Consider the following 21,950-nt stretch of genomic DNA (forward strand, 5'->3'; position numbering starts at 1 on the left):
AGCATCTAAATAAGTAAATAAATGAGGAAGAAAAATCCATGTTAATTGCAGTCATTTGCAGTACTTTTAAATTCTTAATTAAGAAATAAAATAGGATTCATTAGCCATGCCCACTGTAGATGACACACATAGCTCACCATTATGACCAGATATAAGACCCAAAGTCCTTGCCACAAATGCAATAGCAAAGAGAAATTACTAGTGTCTTATTGGCCACCATGTGCAGGCACAGAGGTAAGCAAGAGAGGCACATGGAATGTCTGTCCTTCCTAAGTGCCCCTTTTCCTGTCCTGGGATTGCATTATTCTAAAACATTTCCCCTGAGCCAAGAGTCCTGCCCCTCCCTACTAATCTTCGGGATGGGTTCTTCCCAAAGAAGACAAAACTCTGAGCCTGTCTGGTAACCTGGCTAATGCTTGCATTTTCAATTTCTCCCCAACCACCTGCCCCATTTGTTTTGGGAGCTTAGGTTTCAGGTATCTGCCTGCCTTCTTCTCTTGGTGAGCCTTAGTCTTCCTCTACAGAGAAAGGGAAAGAGAAGAACTTCACTTATAACCAGAGGCCTTTTGATTCATGCTGAGTTTTGAAAGTTAAACATTAAATAACTTGGATAGTAACTTTTATCATTTAAAAATCACCTTTGAATAGGATGAGTGCTTCACTGGACAAGGCACCAGATAGTAACTGGGACTGTTGCCTGAAAACTAGGATGCTGGGGGCTCTAATGAAAACCCATAGAGTCCCCTAGGGCAGGGATAGTGTGGGGTGGGCCCAGGTTTTCAGGCATGTATAAGAGGGAGCTCTGCTTTGGTGATGCCAATCATGGGGGTAATATCAATGTGTGTCTGACAGAAAGGGCATTAAGATATCTTCTTCTGTTTATAACACTGATGTAGACTGTGAGCATCTCCAGCAAACTTCCTTTCCTGCTGTCCTAAGTGTTGATGTCAAGTTAGGCATTGACATTCCATGGAGACGGGTCTGGGGCAAGTGTGGGCAGTCAGTTGTGGTCAGCTCAGCAGTGAGAAGTCCATAAGACATGAGCATTTCTGAGAACTCTGAATGACTCAAGACAAAGAAATAAAAGAAAAGAAATCATCCTTTAATAATCTCCAAAAGGAATGAGAACTCTTTTCTGGGATTTGACACTTAAGTGTTTTGAACAGGTGAGATTTTTTTTTTGGTGTCACCTGTAGAACCAAGGAAATTAAGAAATAAACATTTGTGTCTCCCAAGTGGAGGCCATATGAAAGCTATAAGACAATTTGAGACACACTTCTTGCTCTCAGGGGACATAAGGTGTAGATTCCTTGGGTCAAATCTCCTCTCTTTCAAAAGGGAAGCATAGAGAAATCCCGATTCTGGTAGCTCTACTGACTGAGCCATAGTGATCCTTTCTTGCAGAGGCCATCCAGCACTTCCACACTCAAGTCGAAGATTCGTGTGGAATTCACAAGAGCTGAAATGAGTGTTCATGTTTTATGCATCTACAAAAACTGAAACTTGATACAAGATCAGGGGAAAAAGCACATTATGTAAAGTACTGTTGTGGAATCTACTGTTTCCTGTGCAAAAGGTGGTCTGACTTGGCTCAGACAGTGAGTGGACGCAGAATGCTAAGACCATATGACAGAACATGGGGGTAAAGTTGGTCAGAAATATCTGAACCATGACAAAGGCCTTGGGAGTATGCCTCGTTAAACTATCGTAAGGGAGACCCAGTAGAATTCCTTACTGAAGTTCTTTCAGACAGAGGCCTTGAATTTGAGAATTGTTTGCTCATTCTTTTATTTATTTGTTTCACTTAACAAATGTTTATGAGGCATTTTCTCTTCCCCAGATATAGTTTTAGGTGTTGTAGATTTAGGGTGACAGTTAGGTGTATACAGCTTTTTAACAGGGACTTCAATTTTAAGATTGTGGTATTGAGATAGCCCTGCCCATTTCCTCTAAACTTCTTCTAAAACACTAATGAAAGTGTGAAACAGAAACACAGACTTTTGTCAAGGAAGGACTGCCAAAAGCAATAAAGTTCCAACCTGGGCAGAGAGATGCTGAAAGATGCTTGCTGCCAAAGACCTCAAACAAAGCTGGCAGAGCCCAGAGTATGTAAAAGAGGTGAGAAGCAACACTGTCTTTTGAGGAACAACTGGCCTAAGGTAAATGAGAAGTCTTTGAGAACATCTCTGGACCCTTTTGACTCCACTGAGAATTGGGGAGGTAGAATAAACAAGACAACACCTAGTCATGCTATCTAAGCATGCATTGGAGAAGAAGGTCAGAGAAGAAAGCTACTATAGGAATCAGTCTTGGAAACAGCAGTCTTTTCTTTCTTCTGGAAAGAAGTAAAGTCTAAATCAATGTGTGCGCATATACATGAACACATCCCTGTAAACACAGATACTGCACGGGATGCTATCATGCAACCCTTCCATAAATCTACTGCAAGATAGCTGATTAAAAAAAGAGTTTATCTCAGTCAAATATGAGCCAGAATAATAAGAAACTACACAAAAAATTCTACAAAAATATTATAAGAAAAGACAATAATTAGAGAAAACAAATAGACAAAGAGCACATACCAAATTATATTGCCACCAAGCAAAAGGAAAGTGTGCCAAGAAAATTATCATAGAAGCAACAAATGAATAAAAAAAATCCTTAATGAAGGACATCCCTTACATAAAATATAAGCTTCAGGAAGAAATATCAAGACAACTGAGAGAGAGAAAAAATGAGCTAGCTGAGAGAGCTCAGGAAAGAAGTAGAGGAGAAACATAAAGACATCCCTAAAGTTAGGGATTTATCCCAGGCGACAGGAAGGTGACAGGTGCTGCTCAAAATACAAAAACACACATAGGGACAGGATAAAGTGAGCAAGACACAATGATAATGCACAGTTAAAAAGATTAAGAAAGAATATACAGATATGGAAAATAAAATGGAACCAACAGAATATGCATATACATCAAGCAGGGCTTAAGAAAGAGTATTGGAAAAAAACAGAACAGCAAATGTATTGGAAAGAATATAATCACAAAACATTTTCCAGAAATAAAGCATCTGCATCTACATACAAAGCAAAGAAAAACACAAAAAACAGTAAAACATACCCTGTCCTAGGAAAAACTAATACAAAAATATCAACCCTACAGGTGAAGAAAGACTCTTTGGTCATCCAAACAAACAAAATCCAACACAAACAAAATAAAGCAAAACCAAATGCAAAAACTTCTTCCCAAAAGGGCAAAATTAGATTGGTTTCAGAGCTTCCCACAGCAACATGGTGCTTACAAAACCTCATTAAGACTTAAATAAGAACAAAAACTGTGTTCAAACTTGTTCAAGTACAAGTGCTACACCAAGCACGTAAAACCTTGAAATGTTGATCTTGCCTTGAAGACACTGGATGCTGAACTTCAAGTGCTTAGTAGAGAACAGAGAAATTATAGCAAAAAGACTGGTAAATTTTGATAAATTTAGCATAGGATTAAGACAACCTCCCCCTCCCAAAAACCCCAAACAAACAAATAACAACCTTAAGGCCAGTCAGAGTGGCTCAAGCCTATAATCTTAGCTACTTGGGAGGAAGAGTTTGGGAGGATCATTATTTGAGGAAGCCAGTTTGTGAGACCCCATTTTAAGCAATGGCTGGATGCAGAGGTATGTGCCTGGCATCCTAGCTACATGGGAAGCACAAATAGGATTGCTGTCCAAGCTGTCTTGGCCATAAAATGAAACCCTATCCTCCAGTGCCTTCACAGTTTCTATCTCCTTTGATAAAGGGGACAAAAAAGCAACAGCTCCAAAACTGGAAAAGAAAAAAAAAAGAAGCAAACATAAAATAGTGGATCTTTATCAAACTAAGATGTGTAGCAAAAGAAACAGTAAAATAAAGAGATAACCTATGGAATGGAGGAAAATATTTGCAAGCCAAATATCTGCTAAAGAGTTAATATCTAATATATAAAATGAACTCATACAAATCAATAGCAAATTATTATTATTATCATTGTTATCCTATTAAAATTCACAAAGGACCTGAGTAAATATTTTCCCTAAAAGAAAGAGAAGACCAACAGGGACATGAAAAGCTGTGCAATATTACTAATTATCAGGAAAATGCAAGTCAAACCCACAATGTGACATCACCTCACACCTGTCAGGATCAAAAAAGCAAGAGAACAAGCGTTGGCAAAGATGTAGAGAAAAGAGAGCCCTTGCATGTTGTTGGTGGGAATGTAAATTACTACAGCCAGTATGGAAAACAGCATAGGGACTCTTCCAAAAATAAAACCCAAAATTCCCACATGATCTTACTTCCAAAACTCCCAGCTAACCTAATTCTGAGTATGTGTCCAAAAGAAATGAAATCTATCTCAGAGAGACACCTGCACTCCCATGTTCATTGCATCATTATCCATAATAGCAAAGATATAAAAATAACTTAAAGGCCTATTGATAGCTGAATGGATATTGAAAATGGGATAACACATTTCTGTATGTATATCCACATCACTGTCTCATAGACACAGAGTGAAATGATGGTTGCTGGACTGAAGAGTCAAGAGAATGGGTAGATACTGGTCAAAGTGTACAAACTTCCAATTATAACATGATAAATTCTGAAGATCCAATGAGCAGCACAGCTACTAAAGTTAATAATACAAAGAGAAAGAGAGAAAGGTCTTGAAATTTGAAAATGAGATTAGACCTGAAATGTTCTCACTGGAGGGGGGAGGTTGTAGCTACGTGAAGGCATAGAAGTGCTAATTAATTTGATTGTGATCACTTCACAATTTTGTGTATCTATCAAATCTTTACAGCGTACACTTTAAACATATATAATTTTACTTATCAACTATACCTCAATAAAACTGGAAAAAATAAATTGAAAAACAAAACAAAACAAAAAGAAACCCTATCTCAAAATAACCAATGCAAAATGGCCTGGCAGAGTAGCTCAAGAGGTAGAGCACCTGCTTAGCAAGCATGAGGGCTTGAGTTCAGCACCTAGTACCACCAAAACCCCAAACCAAACAAGCAAACAAAAACTCCCAACAGCAACAACAAAAAACCCTGTGGTAATTATGGTTAGAGAAAACAATGTAATGGGGCAAGAGAAGGTGGCAAGTAGTCAAAGACTAAAACTTAAGATTTAAGGATAATGAATCAAGTAATAGATAGAAATTTGTATTAAAAATATAAGTTAAAATTAGCAGAAATATCATCATCACCAATATGATAATCGAATAGCCCAGCAATTAAAATAAAGGACTGACAAATGGTACTACACGAAGCTAAAAAGCTTTCACAAAGCAATTTAGGTAGGTTAGGTGCAACAAAGAAAATGATCACCAAACATAAGAGGCAACCCACAGAATGGGGGAAAGTCTTTGCCAGCTGTATATCTGACAAGGGATTAATAAGTAGAATTTACAGGGAACTCAAAAAACTGAACTCCCAAAGAATCAATGACCCAATGAAGAAATGGGCAAATGAACTGAATGGAAGTTTTTCAAAGGAAGAAGTTCAAATGACCAAAAACTTAAAGAAATGTTCAATATCCTTGGCCATAAGGGAAATGCAAATCAAAACCACATTAGGACTCCACCTCACTTCTGTAAGAATCACTAACATCGAGAACACAAACAATAACAAATGTTGGTGAGGATATGGGGAAAAGAAACCATTGTACACTGCTGGTGGGAATGTAAATTAGTGTAGTCACTATGGAAACTGAAAATAGAACTGCCATATGATTCAGAAATGCCACTTCTAGGCATATACTCAAAGGAATGTAAGTCAGGTTACAGTAAAGACACTTGCACATCCATATGGATTGCAGCATTATTCACAATAGCCAAGCTATGGAAACAGTCCAGATGCCCTATAACTGATGAATGGATTAATAAAATGTGTTATATATATATATATATATATATATGTATATGCATATATGTATACACACAACGGAATATTATTCAGCCATAAAGAAGAACGAAATTTTGTCATTTGTACGTAAATAAATGGAATTGGAAAACATCATGATAAGTGAAGTATGACAGGTTCAGAAAGACAAAGTTCACATGTTTTCTCTCATATGTGGAAGATAGATCCAAATACAAATAGAAGCATTATCATATGTATAGATATATACAAAACATGTTTCCAATAGTGGGATTGTTAGAGGAGACTAGGGGAGGGGGAAAGAAGAAGAGAAAGATAGAGGATGGATAATACTGAAATGCATCGCATCTGTGTAGGACCAAGACACCACGAAATGCACTGAAAATTGTTGAACAAGAATCCTGGAGGGGGTTAGAGTGTTTAAAGTATAATATATGTGTGGGTAAAATACCAAGGCAAACCCCCACTGAACAACGAACAGACACTAAACCATGAAGGGTCAGAATGTAAAGCAGGTCATGTTAAGGGAGGATCCTAGTGGAAGTGGAGGGTGAATGAAGAGGGGAAAGGAGGGTGAATGTGGTTGATGTGTTATCTATACATATATGAATATTGAGCATTGAAAGGAGAGGAGGAAGAGGAAAGTGATGAGAGGGATAAGCCAAACTGGAATACGTTGTGTGCATATATGGAAATGTCACAATGAAACCCTTCTGTACTAATGAAAATGTTAAAAAATAAAGATAACCGATTAAAGAATAAAAGATTATTAAAACCTTCTGAAATGTCTATACTAAGTCACATGCAAACCAAATTAAAACAAACCACAGACCATTAGTAAAAGATAAAAAGAAAGAATAGAAGCAGAAAGTATATGATGTTAAGATTAGGACCAAGTGCATAAATTTTATATTTTTATATCAAAAATATAAAAGTAAAAATGTATCAATCAAAATACGTTTTCAATTTGAATTACAGAGTAAAAAACAATTATATGTTGTTAGCTAGAGCCACAATTAGGACAGCATGACTAGAAAGCTGAAAATAAAAGAGTGGGCAAAGGCCCAAGTGGCAAAGTCAAACAAGCAAGGAGAACAAAAACAAAAACCTAAGAGATGCTAATTTGAATATCAGACATATATCAGACAAAATTGAGTTCAGGACCCAAAACAGTAAATGACTCAAAACACAGGAACCATATTACAACCTACAATGATGCTGTAAACACTATGAATATTTTGCAACAGAAAAAGATAGCAGCAATATTTATTAGGCTAGAAGACAGTGCTTACAACAGCAAAGACAAAGACGTATGTGTAGTGACGGAATGATGCAGTTTCTTCAGCTTAAAGAAATCAGAAAATGCTTTTGGAGTCACATTACACTTTATTTGGGGACTACCAATACTTTTCAACTCCCTATATTTGTACAAACAGCTATAAGAAAATCCAAGTGTCTCCCCTCTCTTATTCATCCTTCTACAGCTTCCCATACCTGCTGCATAAGTGCAAGTTCTTAAATGATCCGGCTCTGCTTAACTTTCCAGCCTTTTCCCATCTTCCCGTGTTCAGAGATATCCCCCAAAGGGACTCTGTTTTCCACACCTCATTGCCTTTTCTGGGTCCGTGATGTTTACTTTCTCTGGAGGCTTTTTAATCCCTCTAACATCAGGTGACTATCACCTTTAAGACTTCATGAACATGTCACTTCCTCTAGAAGTCTTCTAGAAGGAAATAATTAGTGTACACTCACACAACGTTGTTGTCTACTCCACCTCCTTCTTCATCCCCTCCATGCGATTAGCCACCAAGGCCTGCCAACTCTTCTCTATAATTATTGCTCTGCCACCATTTGACCCTCACTGCTGGGTCCCCAAGCTCCTTTCTCTGAGTATTTTTCCACTATCCTCACCTTCCTTGTTGATTCTACATGGAGGTCAAGCAAGCTCCTGTGTTCCAAGGGCTCCTTTTCCTTGGTAATCAATTTCTTCATCAGATACCAGGGATTTTGAAGCCTGGACATAGTGCCCTTTCCAAAATGATTGCTCATTGCTCCCATCTTTATACTGTTTTGTTCACACCTAATATATTTCCAGCCTTGCCATGGGCGTGTATCATGTCTAATGGACGTGTGTCATGTCTAATGGGCGTGTGTCATGTCTAATGGACATGTGTCATGTCTAATGGGCGTGTATCATGTCTAATGGGCGTGTGTCATGTCTAATGGACGTGTGTCATGTCTAATGGGCGTGTGTCATGTCTAATGGGCGTGTATCATGTCTAATGGATGTGTGTCATGCCTAATGGGCGTGTATCATGTCTAATGGGCGTGTATCATGTCTAATGGGCGTGTATCATGTCTAATGGGCGTGTGTCATGTCTAATGGACGTGTGTCATGTCTAATGGGCGTGTGTCATGTCTAATGGGCGTGTATCATGTCTAATGGGCATGTGTCATGTCTAATGGGCGTGTGTCATGTCTAATGGACGTGTGTCATGTCTAATGGGCGTGTGTCATGTCTAATGGGTGTGCATATCATGTCTAATGGACGTGTGTCATGTCTAATGGGCGTGTGTCATGTCTAATGGACGTGTGTCATGTCTAATGGGCGTGTGTCATGTCTAATGGGCGTGTGTCATGTCTAATGGGCGTGTGTCATGTCTAATGGGCGTGTATCATGTCTAATGGGCGTGTGTCATGCCTAATGGGCGTGTGTCATGTCTAATGGGCGTGTGTCATGTCTAATGGGCGTGTATCATGTCTAATGGGCGTGTGTCATGTCTAATGGGCGTGTGTCATGTCTAATGGGCGTGTGTCATGTCTAATGGGCGTGTGTCATGTCTAATGGACGTGTGTCATGTCTAATGGGCGTGTGTCATGTCTAATGGGCGTGTGTCATGTCTAATGGACGTGTGTCATGTCTAATGGGCGTGTGTCATGTCTAATGGGCATGTATCATGTCTAATGGGCGTGTGTCATGCCTAATGGGCGTGTGTCATGTCTAATGGGCGTGTGTCATGTCTAATGGGCGTGTGTCATGTCTAATGGGCGTGTGTCATGTCTAATGGGCGTGTATCATGTCTAATGGGCGTGTGTCATGTCTAATGGGCGTGTATCATGTCTAATGGCCTTCTGACCTTCACCTTAACGACCTTCATGTTTCCTCCCTTATCTCTGCTTACCTGTTCAAATGCTTCTTCAAGAGAGAAGGCCCATCAGTCAGTAGATCTCTACTTCTCTACTCTGACCTCTCCTGACATTTATTACCAGCACCTCATCTTGGCATTTACCTTAATTCATGCAGTGAGTTTCCCTTTCTTTGTACATGTTTTATTTCATTAGGAAGACAGTAAGCTTCAGGGATTAAGCCCCATGCTTCTTCTACATCATACTTGACATCTTGCAAGGGACTGAGAATATAGTGGATGCTCAGCACTTATGTATGCTTTTTTAAAATACAGAATCAATTGCTTCTGTCCTTGTCATTTAGCAGGATGCCAGCTCACCTGAGTCCTAAGCTTTGAACAGCATCCTTCACTATCCACTCCTTTCCTTGGTTAGAGTGACCCAATTTCCAGCTGTCATTTTCTAATTATTCACCTTCCCTAATTAAATACAATAGAGTTGCTTAATACTTTTTTAAAAAGACTGCTTCCCCTGTATGGTCTCAGTGGACCCTCACACGATACTGTGCTGTGTCAACTTATTTCACAAATGGAGAAATAAGTCAAGAATTTAAGACCACACAGCATGTTCCTGCACAAGAGGGGCCAGAACCCCTGCCCAGCCTCTGCTTCTAGTTCAATATTCTTTACACCAGGGCAAACTGGGACAGGTCCCTAAATTTGTAGAACTTTTCTCTAGAAGTGTGAATGTGGGTTGTTAAAGCATTGATTTTTGCTCAAATTTCTCTTCATTTTGCTTCGATTTCTCCTTCCTGGTGAAGAGATTGGCTTCTTCCCTGATGGTAAGCATTCGTCTTCTTTCCTGAGTGATGGCCCCACTCGTTCCCTCTTTGGTTCTCTTTGCCTGAGTTTCCACTTTGCCCTGCCACCCCTTGGAGAACCATTCTGGCTTAATGCCTCCTGCATCCTCTCAAATCGTTCTTGTTCCTTAGCTTGGTGACTCCTGCAGGGCTGGGCTTCTCAGTTAATGAAGAGTCTCCAACCGAAGGCACTTCTCCTGACCACGTTCGCTGTCCTGCTTGGAGGTGGGAGTGGAGACTGGTGGCAGACCTGCCTTGGTGTTCTGCAGGGGTGGGCACAGGCTCTGTTGATGTGACTTTCATGAGTCCTGGAACTCACTGGCACCTGCTTTTGTGTTGGCTGACCTCATCTCTCACACCCCACACTAGCTTCACAATGATCCACTTTCCCTTCCCCCAAGGAGTGCTCATTCATAGAAGGCCTTTCCTTTTCCTACAATTGTTCCATAGTATCAATATAATTTGTATCGAGGAGAGGGTGGGGCAGACATTTCTATCCCTATCTGAGTAAGAGCGACTTTATATTATGTATTTTGGGGTCACCTCTCAACAAAGTTGTCCCTTATGTAAAGTGAGTTTTTAGTTAAACTAGTTTCAATCCCAGTGTAAATATATACCTCTGCCACTCCCAGCCATACCCTTTTCCAGCCAGCTGAAAGGGGTCCAACTAACCCAGACTGGGTACAGTATGGAACCTTATCTCTCTGGCTATTAGACTGATCCAAGAGGTGAGCACATGACCCAGGGGAGGCCAGGCCAGTCAGTCCTTCTCTGAGAGTTTCAAAGTGGGGCAGGATAGAGGAAGCCAACTGTTAGAATATGAGGATAAGAGTAATACCAAATTCTTAACAATGGCCAATGGAGGAAATGATGTAATAGCCATAGAAGAACATAAGTGGGGACTGAGGGGTGGGTAGTTTTAAAATCCCCAATTCTAGTTATTCATCAGGCCAGCTCCTATCCCTGGGTTTTCAAGAGCTTGTGTACATAAGCCTACAAGCCACCTTTTATTGCTTAAGCTAGTTTGATTTGTGAATTGCAACCAAGAGGGTCCTTTTGAATAGAACCCCTCCGTTAGTGATTTCTCTCATGGCAAAGTCTCAGCTGCCCTTGTGCTGTTTCCCAACTGCCCAAGGCCATGTGTCCTTACATAGCAGCCCCATGGGCTCCTTATGGGTTGATTCCTACCTGCTATGAACCCTGAAAATTCCACCCATATGGATACCGTCCCCTTATCAGTAGATGAGGCACAGATGCGTATGTCCCTGCACAGAGCTCCTGGAGCTCTGATTGATGTGCCCATCTGTCAAGCTGAGACAGGGACACAGTGGGCACTTGATTATTTGCTAAAGAAGAATCAGTATGGCCATTCATTTGTTTATAGAGCTGTGTAGTGGACTGGGCCACCTCTCATTTTCTGCTCACACATCTCCAGTCATTACCACTGCACCCTGAATTTAACTTTCTCTTTGATTCAACCTCAATCTACCCATCTAGCTTTGTCTCTTACAATGACCCTACTTGTTCAAAGAGCCCACTGACCAGGTGCAGTGGTACACAGCTGTAATCCCGGCTGCAAGGGAGCTTTAGGTAGGAGGATCACAAGTTTGAGGCTAACTTGGACAACTTAGTGAGACCTATTTAAAAATAATACCCTTTTTTAGGGTAGAGGGATAGCTCAGTGGAGCACTCGTTGAGGTTTGAATGTTCCTCACAGGCTCGTGTTTTGAACACTTGTCCCCAGCTGGTGGTACTATTTTAGGGAATTCTAGAAACTTTGGGAGGTGGAAGATGACTGGAGAAAGTAGGTCATGGGGGTGGCCCTTGGGGTAGCTTGTTCCTGACCTCTTTGTGTGCTTTCTGTCTGCTATGCGATCCACAGCTGCCTCCACATTCTCCCCACTGCCATCATGTACTGCCTAAGCACATGGGATCAAGCAGCCATGGACTGGGCCTTCTGAGACTGTGAGCCAAAATGAGTATTTCCCCCTTTAAGTTGTTCTCTCAGTATTTTGGTCACAATGATGCAAAAGAAACTAATACACCTATCATGAGAGAGGCCCTGGGTTCAAGTCTCAGCACCACCAAAACCAACCAAAAGAACCTGCCCCCAGCACTTTGTGTAAAAAACAAAGCCTTGTGTTGTGTACTAGGAGATAATGTAACCTGTCTGTGATCTATTTCTGCATCCTCTGTGGCTCGGAATAGACAATTCCATCCATTCACGTTCTCTGCACTGCACAGTTCCACATTTTGGACTTAAGCTTCCAGTCCTGGCTCACATGGGCCTCATGCTTTGTCACTATTATTCAGACAGAATCTCAAGTCTTGCTGACCTTTCAGAGCACATTCTGCAGCTTTCAGCCTCTCCAACTTGTACTAACATGAGCTCCTGATGCACATGTCATCCCTGCTCCCTGGATGCAACTGTCTCTCTTTCTCTCTTTGTTCATCATCTCTTCTCTCTGTCCCTCTCTTCTTCTCTGCCCACCACTGCACCTCCCTGCCATCCAGGTCCTGCATGGTCTCACACAGAATGGACGTCTAGTGTATATAATAACACATGAGAAAATCTGTGCAAATGAGTGCCAAACAGCCACCTCTAGCCTCACTGGGACAAGCCCATGGAATCAGGTTGCATGGCTCATCTTCCAAGTGGAGATAATAGCACAGACAAGGTAAGTGTATGGCTGATAAAATACATACATGCTTAACCCCATGCCTGGCACCTCAAGTGCCATGGGTGTATGTTAGTTATATATGTACCATGGGTAAATGTTAGTTACTATTGTTAACAGGTCCTGGGGTACCCAGAAAGTTAGGAAGACATTTGCTCATATTTACAACCTGGCCGTTATCTCCATTTCATACTTGGCACTGTGGCTCCTTGCCTGGCCCACCTAGCCTGGCAGCCAACTGTCTCAGGTGGATTTTATGGTTGTCCTGAGGTGGGGCTCTGATTAAAAGAGGAAGGAAAGGATGCAGAGAGGGAGGTGGGGGAGAAAAGAGGGAAGGAGAGAGGGAAAAAAAGGAGGGAGGAAAAGAGGGAGGGAGGATGGAGACTCTGGCCCAGGAGTCTGCCAAGGTTATTTTCCGCCATGGGCATCCAGACAAGGAGGGAAGAGAAGGTCAGTCTTGCCATGGACTCCTGTGGGTAGCCATTCACTGGGCCTCGGGGATTTGAGACACAACTGTGGGGGAAAGCCTGGCTGCTTTCGTGAACCCCTCTCTGCCACCAGACCTGCCAACAATCCAGCTTCTTGGTTTGGGGGCTTTCTTTTATTTTCCCCTCTGTCCCTATTTGCAGTTGACATTGGTGTTTCTGCCTTCTTGCTGAATCCCCAAATATATCAAGAGGTTTACCATGGGATGCCACTCTTCCACAGAGGTTATGTTCCCTTCCTTTCTCCTTTTGTTTCAGCATTTATATCCCTGTCTCTGCGCCTCCTCTGCCTGTCTCACTCTTTGTGTTTGTGGCTTCTCTCGAGCTGGTGCCTGTGTGATCGCCTCTCCTTTCTACCATTTCTCCAGCTCTCTTCCTTCCATTGTCTGTTCCTGTCTCTCACTCAGGTGCTTGCTCTTCCCAGCTGCCCTCTTCCTGCTGCCCTCCTCCCTGCATGCATTTTGGCTTTCCCTCCGCCCTTTCTCACTGCCATGATGCTGCGTGGTGAGAAGGGGACAATCTATCTGTCAGAGACAGGCTCCGCCAACCTCGACCACCTCTCTCCCGCTGTCGGCAATTATCTAGAGGTTGGCACGGGGCCCGGAAACTGCGGCTTGCACCGCCCTGCAGCTCAGGGCCCGCTCCTCCACGCCAGCCCCCGCGGAGGATCACTTGGTGCTGTGCCCAGGATGTGACAACCTGCAAAGGTCACACACACTCCAGAGAAGATGGACTGCTCTGCGAGTGAAATTGACATCGGGCATATTTGCACACGGCCCTCCAGACTTTCCAGCGTTTCCCAGCTGGGGAGAAAAGAGCAGTAAAAAATAAAAATTACACACAGCACCACACTCCCTACACACACCTTGACACTTGTCACACATCCCTGTTTTTTAACTCTCTCCCTCCCTCCCTCCCTTCTGAGACAAGGGCTTACTATGTAGCCCAGTCCAGCTTCAAATTAAGGGTCTTTCTGCCTCAGCCTCCCAAGTGCTGGGATTATAGACATGCACCACCATCTCTAACTCTTTCTTTTCTTTTTTCTGCAAAGGTATCTTTGTCTATCTTATTTGAAATATTATAAAAATTCATCCATAAGACTTTGGAAGTTGATAGTATGACTGGCACCAGGCTGGAAGCTGGTACCTCTTATACAGGATGTCTTTCAGTTCTGTAAGCACGACCTGACATACACTCCTCTCCCCTCCCCTCCCTCTCTCTTTCTTTCTCTAGTTGATGAGATTTCAGAGGTGACAGGGACCTCTGAGGTTATTCTAAACCCTTCATAATGGAGACAGGAAATTTGAGATATATATAGAGAGACTAACTTACCCTAACTCTGCCAGCCAGCTGGCAGAAGGACTAGACAAGAGCTTAGGATTTTAGGCTCCTAGAGTGCTCAGTTTACTCTGTGACCCAACACCCTTGTTGGGTAGGGATAGCGGTTTCCAGGAAGGTAAATGATTCTATCCGGTCACTTGGTTAATACATGGTAGGGTTCTGATATTTCATTTATTTAAAACCATATCCTTCTAATCAGTCCCCTAACATGGCAAACATCCCAGTAGTCAGCTATCCTTAGAAGGGTGGCAGGTACGATCACTCTGGACTGACCAGCTTTCTCAGCTTTCCAGGTGTGGCCACTGTTCCCTTCAGTACTGGAGCACAGCGTTATCCTGAAGTGCTTCCCAGTGTTTGGAGAGCCTTTGCGGAGGGCCTGCATGTGTCTCAGGTCATCACGGGGCAGGCCAGCCCATCTCCTCTACATGCAATGGTTCGTCCCTCTTGCTGTCACTTGCAGACTGTTTCGGCCAGTCTGTGTCCAGCCCGTGGGGGATTTAGCCTATGCTGAGTGGTGCCGCCTTACTCAACATTAGGAAAACCCAAATGGAAATAGAAATTTGCAGAAAGGAAAGGTGACTGAACAGGTGTAGATTAACCTGAGCCTGGCTATGACCTATCAGGCTCACTCCTGGGTGAAGTGTAAAGCTTGCAGTTGAAAGGCTCTAACACTCTTCCTTCATATCATCATCCTTAATCCTCACCATCACACCAGGGTAGGTAGGGACCATCATTACTACCTTTCCCCCAGAGGCTTTGGGAAACAAGGTCACACAGCTGAATGGAGAGAGAGCTTTGCGTTGAATTCAGGCATTTTAGTGACAAAACCCACCCCTGCTCCTCACCACTCCACCCGACTATTTCCTCGTTTACTCAGTTTACAGAATTCAGATTAGAGTTAAGAAAGGAAGCAGAGACTTTATACAGTGATTTCTTGGGCGTGGCTCATTTGATAAAGGGACAGAAAGCCATCCATGTTCTAGCAGATGGGAGTGTTTATTTGGGCATGACCCTGCCTGTACACTTGCTGGGCACCCCCCAGGGCATTCTATATCGGATCACATTATAAAAATGGACACTTATCAAACAATCACCTTGAGGAAAACAAAAATTAATGCGTGCTCAGCATGTTTTGTTTTAAAAGGGGAGAAATCATCATAACAGTGTCAATGACAGTAACAGAGGCCATATATTGAGGGCTTTCAGATGACAAGCAGTTTGCTAAGTGCTTCATTTATATTTATATTTCACAAAAATCTGCAAATTAGGCATTATCTTATTTTTGCTGGTGAGCAAATAAAAGTGCAAAGACGTTAAAAATAAAACAAAACAAAAATAAAAGCTCCACAAAACTTCTGCAGATTGATTCACATTTTAAGGGTAGAATTGGGATTCAAACATTAGTCCACCTGCTTTCAAAGCTTTTTCTACCACAGGCCTCTCAAGGAGTATACACTATCATTTAGAAAGCTTTCCTACTAAATAATTAAAACTTCAGAATTGTTCCAGTACTTAAAGGGCAACATTTCAATTACCTGGAACAGTCGCTGAGGCAGAACAACCTCCTGACTACACTTTTCCTGGGCAGCATTTCAAATCATATATCCTGGAACCCTCAGACTCTAGTGGACAATATATACCTCTTGCCTGGCAGCCTCACGAAGCAGCCCTAAAGCTGGGGAATTTACGGGCCCTGCTAGAGGGTGTACAAGTCCCCCACCTGTTCAGAATGCAGGACTCCAACCCGTGGCCTCTCCATGGAAACCAGGGCTTGGCTCCACTGAGCCAGCAAGCTCTAAAACTCTATGCTTTTCATACTGGGATTTTATTTTCCTTTTCCACGTGGTTATGGGGGACAGTTGAAGAAGAAATTCCCTCTAGCTCAACAGCCTCCAGATTTATGGAGCAGTATGAAAATATTTGTCCTGTGTTTGAAACTGCTGAAGAGGGAAAAAGAAATGTTGTTTTCTATGGATTTATGAAAACAGAAACATTGATTTGTTTTGCTTGGGGTTTGTCACTCTTTTAATGATAACTTGATGTTTTCTGGGGCTTGGAGAGGGCCAAGTTTCTTGCAGGAAGACTGGCAGCTGGGAAAATGTGAAGTACTTTTCTACTCCACTCTTCACTTTTTTTCCCACCCTATCTTCCCTTTTTAATTCCCACCTGCAGTGATCCTGGACCCCATGTCACGTCAGATTTTCCCAGGGAGAAAAACAATCCAGTATTAATTCACAGTAATTATGAAGAATTGATGGGTTGCAATCTCTTTTGGATTTTTTTTTTGTCTTTGAAAAAATGCTGAAGATGAGTAATGGTCTTTAACCCAAATATATGATTACTCAAAAGTGGTGTAATTTTAGGCACTTGTGAGGAAAATAAGTCTGGGTGGAATTTGGAGGTCTTTGGTTGTTCCTCATGTCATAACACATATGCATTGATGGGTTCTGCCTAAATACAAGGCTGCCTCTGAGGGTTCTGACTACACTCACCAATTTTTCTTTAGAACTACCTGTTTGTAGAGCTAAATTTATCCTAGACATTTTTATCTCAAAATCTCTGTGAAACTGCCTTGCAGATTTGAAAGATACATCCCAAGGTTTCGTCCTATAAATTAGATGAGGCCCTAATAAAAGGAGATTAATTAGTCTGGTGCTACCCGAGGATGGTTCAGATTGCTGCTCCTAGCAGGGGAGGAAGAAAGACAAGTGCGATTTTCATTAATGAATTGCACAGTTACGTTCAACCTGTGTGGCTCCTGTAGTTGACCTATTATCTGGGTTCATCCTTAAAACAGAGGATGAGATATCTCTAAGAGACGACAATAATGCCTTCCCCAACACAATACGAACCCAGATTGACCCCTGCCCTTCTGCTTAGCAACCAAAAGCCTTGGTGGCCTGCTGATGTCAGTCACGGGAATAATGTAAAACAGAAAGAATAGAAAATAGAAAATAGCAGTGAAGGGAGGGGAGGAAAAAGTTGAGCTTTTGGGGGCAATAAAGGTGAAGTGGGGGATACGAGCTTGACATCAGATGGCCTTTGCAAGTAGGGGAGGAGTTGAAGTCTGGTGAGAAGGATTAGGTCAGGTACCCAGGCTTCACGTACTAGATACTGGGAAAGGATTTAAGAAGTACCCACTGAGCTTGACCAAATAAGTTAAATAAAGGCAAACCAAAGCCTTTTCTCCTTCTAGCTTCCAAGTCATATAGAAAGACCCAGGAGGTAGGAGCCAATAAAATCTTAAAGACACCAGAGGTCTAGGCCTAGTCATTCCAAATGTTTCGTAGGGTGAGTATTTTCTGCAACAAAGCAAAATGGATTTACAAGTATCTCATTAAAACTGCAGGGGAGGGAAAACATGAAAAGCTTCCAAGGAGGGAGGGATGGTAAATGGAATTAATAGTGCAGAACTTATTAGTACCCATTATTACTAATTTAAGATATGTGGAATGTTACTGATATTTTCTTTATTTAGGGCATAGTCATTATTGTTGGGTCGAATAAACTTTAATAGGGCTTTCATGGTTTTTCTTATATCCCAGACCTCCCAACACTAGTTTTTCTTAAGTTGGAATTTTCACAAAGGACAATTCTATCATGGGACTTTTAAGATTAGTTGAAAGGTCCCTGAATTACAATTCTAGGCTGGCCTTACCCCGAAGCACAGTGGGCAACCCCAATGTGTATAAACAGGGACAGCACTTTCATAGGAAATTTGGTAGGAGGGCACAGTGTGGAGGTGATTGGTAGATAGTTTGAAAGTTACTGTGTGATTTGTGGAGTGCCATCAATAAAGAGTTTCAGCATTTACCTGCTCTCTATCTGCCTGTGGTGGCTGCCTCGCATGGCACCATGGTATAACCATCCCTGATTTAAGGCATTGTTATTTCCTTTTAGATGGGAGTATGCTTGAGAATGAAATAGATCTTCATGCTATCAGTCTCTCAGTCCCTCAGAACCTCATTACCATTATTCTTATATCACTGTCATTTGCACCCCAAAGGATAGCTTTCTGTACGTCAGGATATTCCTGGTGCCAGACATTCTGTAGGTTTTCCTATTTTGCTGGGTTCTGAGAAGGGTCATGATGTAGGATCATCCAGACTTCTGTTGACAGGTGATTCTACCTCTACTCTTTCTGCTACAGATCCACAAACATATATGGACACTGGGACTCAGAGTCACATGCCTGATAAATTGGCAAGTTAAATGTTTCTGTAGGTGTTAAGTTCTTATGCTGCAAAAATAGGGGCCTGGACTAGATATAGTCTAAGCTTCCCTCAGGTCTAACTTAATTCATGGAGGTGGGAATGGCTGATGAACCAGTACAGGCATTTATGAAATCTAATGCATCACTAGTGGGTCATTTCAAGCAAATGTCAGGAAGAAAAGAAGACTCATAAGCACAGGAGTGTAGAGTTTTAGGAGTGTGGGGTCACCACACCTGTAGGGAAGGGCTTTACTGCCTGAGTGTGGGGTCCCTTCCTAGCAGCTGCTGGGGTATCCTGTTTTGTATGATGCTAATTTCCCTCTTCTGATGTTCCAAGAAGAACATTTTCATGGATGACAAATTGCTGGTTCTTGACCCTGTGACAGCAAATGGAGACTAATGATAGGAGCTGGGATTTTACATTAATGCCCACTGCAACAAACCTTTCCAGAAAGCTCCTCTGTGCTGCTCAGCTTTTGTTGGCTCACTTTAGGGGCTGCAAGATGGCAGATGTCAGGCAGCAGTGCCTTCCCAGCAGGCATTTATTTTACATCTGTCTCCCTCCAGGGCTGAAGCCTGAAGTTCCCAGTCTAGGCTTTTCTCTATGAAGCAAAACTCCAATGTCACATCAGCATTTCTCTCCATGCTGTTCTAGAAGGGCCTGCATGTGTCCCTGGCTTCCTTGCCACTTCTCTCAGCAACCTTCTGATTCTTGATATTTAGTTCCCATTAGACAACATCTATCAATACAGGATGCTTCATCTCCTTCCACCTCCTAGGGGTAGCTGCACAGTGAGATAAAGTGACCTGTACAAGGTCACATGAATGGCAAAAGACAAAAGCAGAATTGGAACTCAGGCAGTCCAGCTCCTAACCAAATGGCTCTTCTGGCTTCTTTCATCTACACAATCTTCCTGACTCCCAGTCATGACTTCCTGGTCTCCAATCAAGCTGCTGCCCAGTGATCTTCTCTAACCTATTGCTTTCAAACAATACTTCCAGGATTCTAGAACTTTCAATTGCCTCTGGGCTTCAGGAAGATGGAACAAAACTGTAATTCAAAGCAAGGCTGGCCAATTTCATGGAACCCTCTTTGCCATCAGAGCTGCCGATGGTGAAACTCCATGAGGAAATGGATCTGATTTTGGTTCTTTGATTTTTTTCCTCTGCACACATATGAAATTGACTTTAGAGACTCCTCTACACTGTTCCTCTCTAAACCCACCACCAGGATGTACCAAAGAGGAATGCTGAGAATCTAGAGAAGATAGAGGGATTTAGGTAGCATTGCCCAACAGACTGGTTGAAGAAGGGCTATTGCTATTTATTGTACTCTATTGATCTATTGATCCAGTCTTAAATAAGATTTAATCTTATTTGATAGCTGAATCTGAGACTCAGTGGGATTAAACATTAAAAACCCCTTCATATATTGGAACGTACTATGCAAGATATGCTTTGCTATGACTTATTAATATTCAACTTTCACCCAAAGTGGAATTGATTTTTTGAAATTTGTATTCATGTGTGCTCCCTAATTGAGGGGGAGTGCCTGGCAGCCCTTGAAGTCTCCAGGTTCTTGCATCTCTTGGGTTCAGCAGGCATGTCTTCCATGAAGGTTCTGTCCCTCCAGGCACATTTGGGCTGCAATAATAAAGCACCTTTCACATTCCCAAACTCCATTGCCCACCTTGCATTTATTCCAGTCTGTCTTTACCACGGCTTTGAAAATCTGCAACAGCCCTGCAGCTGGGAAGAGAGTGTATCATTTGGCTTTTTGCCCAGAAAATAAGATGCTTCAAAAAGGTCATCAGAAAAAAAAGTCTCTTGGGAGAGAACAGGAAAAAAAGCAAACCCTCTCTCTCAAGGTTAATTGAGTGGAAGGTGAACTTTTGTCATATGCTGTCTGTTTGAGAAAACTGTACATCATCAGAACCTGAAGAGGGGAATTCACAGGGGACAGGGGCTGAACTGGGGCTTGGGAACATGTTGCTCTCTGGAGCTGGCACCCTACCCAAGGCCCTTGGAGAGAGTGTCTTTGCCATGGAGAAGTAAGCAAGAAGAGGGTGTGGGCATGTAGCCACTTTCGGGAGGACCCCAGGCCTCTGTGACACAGAGGTGTGAGGCTGGACACCTGCCCTCTGGGATAGAAGGAAACCCACAGCCCATGTGAAATGAATCCAAGGACAGGGAGTATGACTGGTGATGTCAACTGCAGAGCCATGGTGTTCAGATGCAGTTGGGATTGATGGCTTCTTCTGCCTCTGCCCTGAGCTGTAAGGAATCTGACTTATTTGGGGCATTTGCATTTCCTTTTCCCCATGGTTCTGAACTAGAAATCATTTTACCTCATACAGGCATGAGGCAATACCTGCTGATGCTTTTTGTTGCCACAGCTGACAGGAGGAGGTGTTATTGGCTTGGAACACATAGAGGTAACCCTGCTACAATGTACAGGCCAGCCCCTCACCGTAAAGAATCATCTAGGACAATATGCCAATAGTGCCTAAGTAGAGAAGCCCAGCCAAGGAGAAGCTCTACACTTCCATCTGTGTGACTTCCCTTATTCTGTACTTTATGTGTTTGCTCAAAAGTACATTCTCAGAAATCCTTACATGACCATCTTACATAAAAAAAAAAGTCCAACACCAAAACTACAAAACAGAACAAAACAACCCATACCTCTCTCCATCACTCTTTCCCCCATACCTTGCTTCATTTTCATAGCTCTTCCTTGTCTGACATATATATGTGTGTATACATGTTTGATTGTTTATTACCTGCCTTCCCATGCTAGAATGGATGCTCCACAAGAGCAGGAAAGTTGTTTCCTTTGTCCATTATTCTATTACCAAGGTCTAGGAGAAGGAACTAAAGATCCTCATTAAACATTTGTCAAGTTAGTGGCTGAGCATGCAGCTTGGTAGTAGAAGCATGTGCTCAGCATGTGTCAGGCCCTGGACTCAATCCCCAGCACCACAGACCAAAAAGACAACAGAACACATTTTTGTTAAGTAATGAATGATTGGATGCCAGTCCCAAATAGTCAGCCTAGTCATTTACCTACTCTTACATGTGCTTGGATTCTCACATTAAAAACAAGAGAATTGGAGATTTTCAGATGGTGGCTAGAGGGAGGAAGCAGAAAGCGTGCTTCCTAAAGAGATGCTGGAGATACACCTTACAGGAAAAAACACCAAGAAGAGGCAAAACTTTGACTCCTCCACACCCCCAGCCCACGCATAGCATCCCCACTTCACGTTAAATGGAGAAACCAGAAGGGCTCCCACACCGCCAGATGTCAGCGCCCAGACCGTTTGGGAAGACATAGACCGCAG

The 21,950-nt window shown here is 42.4% G+C and overlaps 1 protein-coding gene and 1 long non-coding RNA gene across 5 annotated transcripts in view; one reads left to right on the forward strand and one right to left on the reverse strand.

The window, feature by feature from the left end:
* Positions 1-21,950, reverse strand: part of Slc14a2 (solute carrier family 14 member 2) — a 445,690-nt gene that overhangs the window by 187,111 nt on the left and 236,629 nt on the right. The gene's annotated exons all lie outside the window — the stretch shown is intronic.
* LOC141422479 (uncharacterized) overlaps positions 1-21,950 on the forward strand; it is a 119,765-nt gene that overhangs the window by 88,027 nt on the left and 9,788 nt on the right. For 3 of the 4 annotated variants that reach the window (XR_012447045.1, XR_012447044.1, XR_012447043.1), the window contains one exon: positions 1,405-6,797. The exons of the other annotated variant lie outside the window; for it this stretch is intronic. This is a non-coding gene — a long non-coding RNA (uncharacterized lncRNA). Of the gene's footprint in view, positions 1-1,404; positions 6,798-21,950 lie in introns of those variants that run through there. 4 annotated transcript variants of the gene reach the window in all.

Source organism: Castor canadensis, chromosome 4, assembly GCF_047511655.1.
Source record: "Castor canadensis chromosome 4, mCasCan1.hap1v2, whole genome shotgun sequence".
NCBI classification, from domain to species: domain Eukaryota; kingdom Metazoa; phylum Chordata; class Mammalia; order Rodentia; family Castoridae; genus Castor; species Castor canadensis.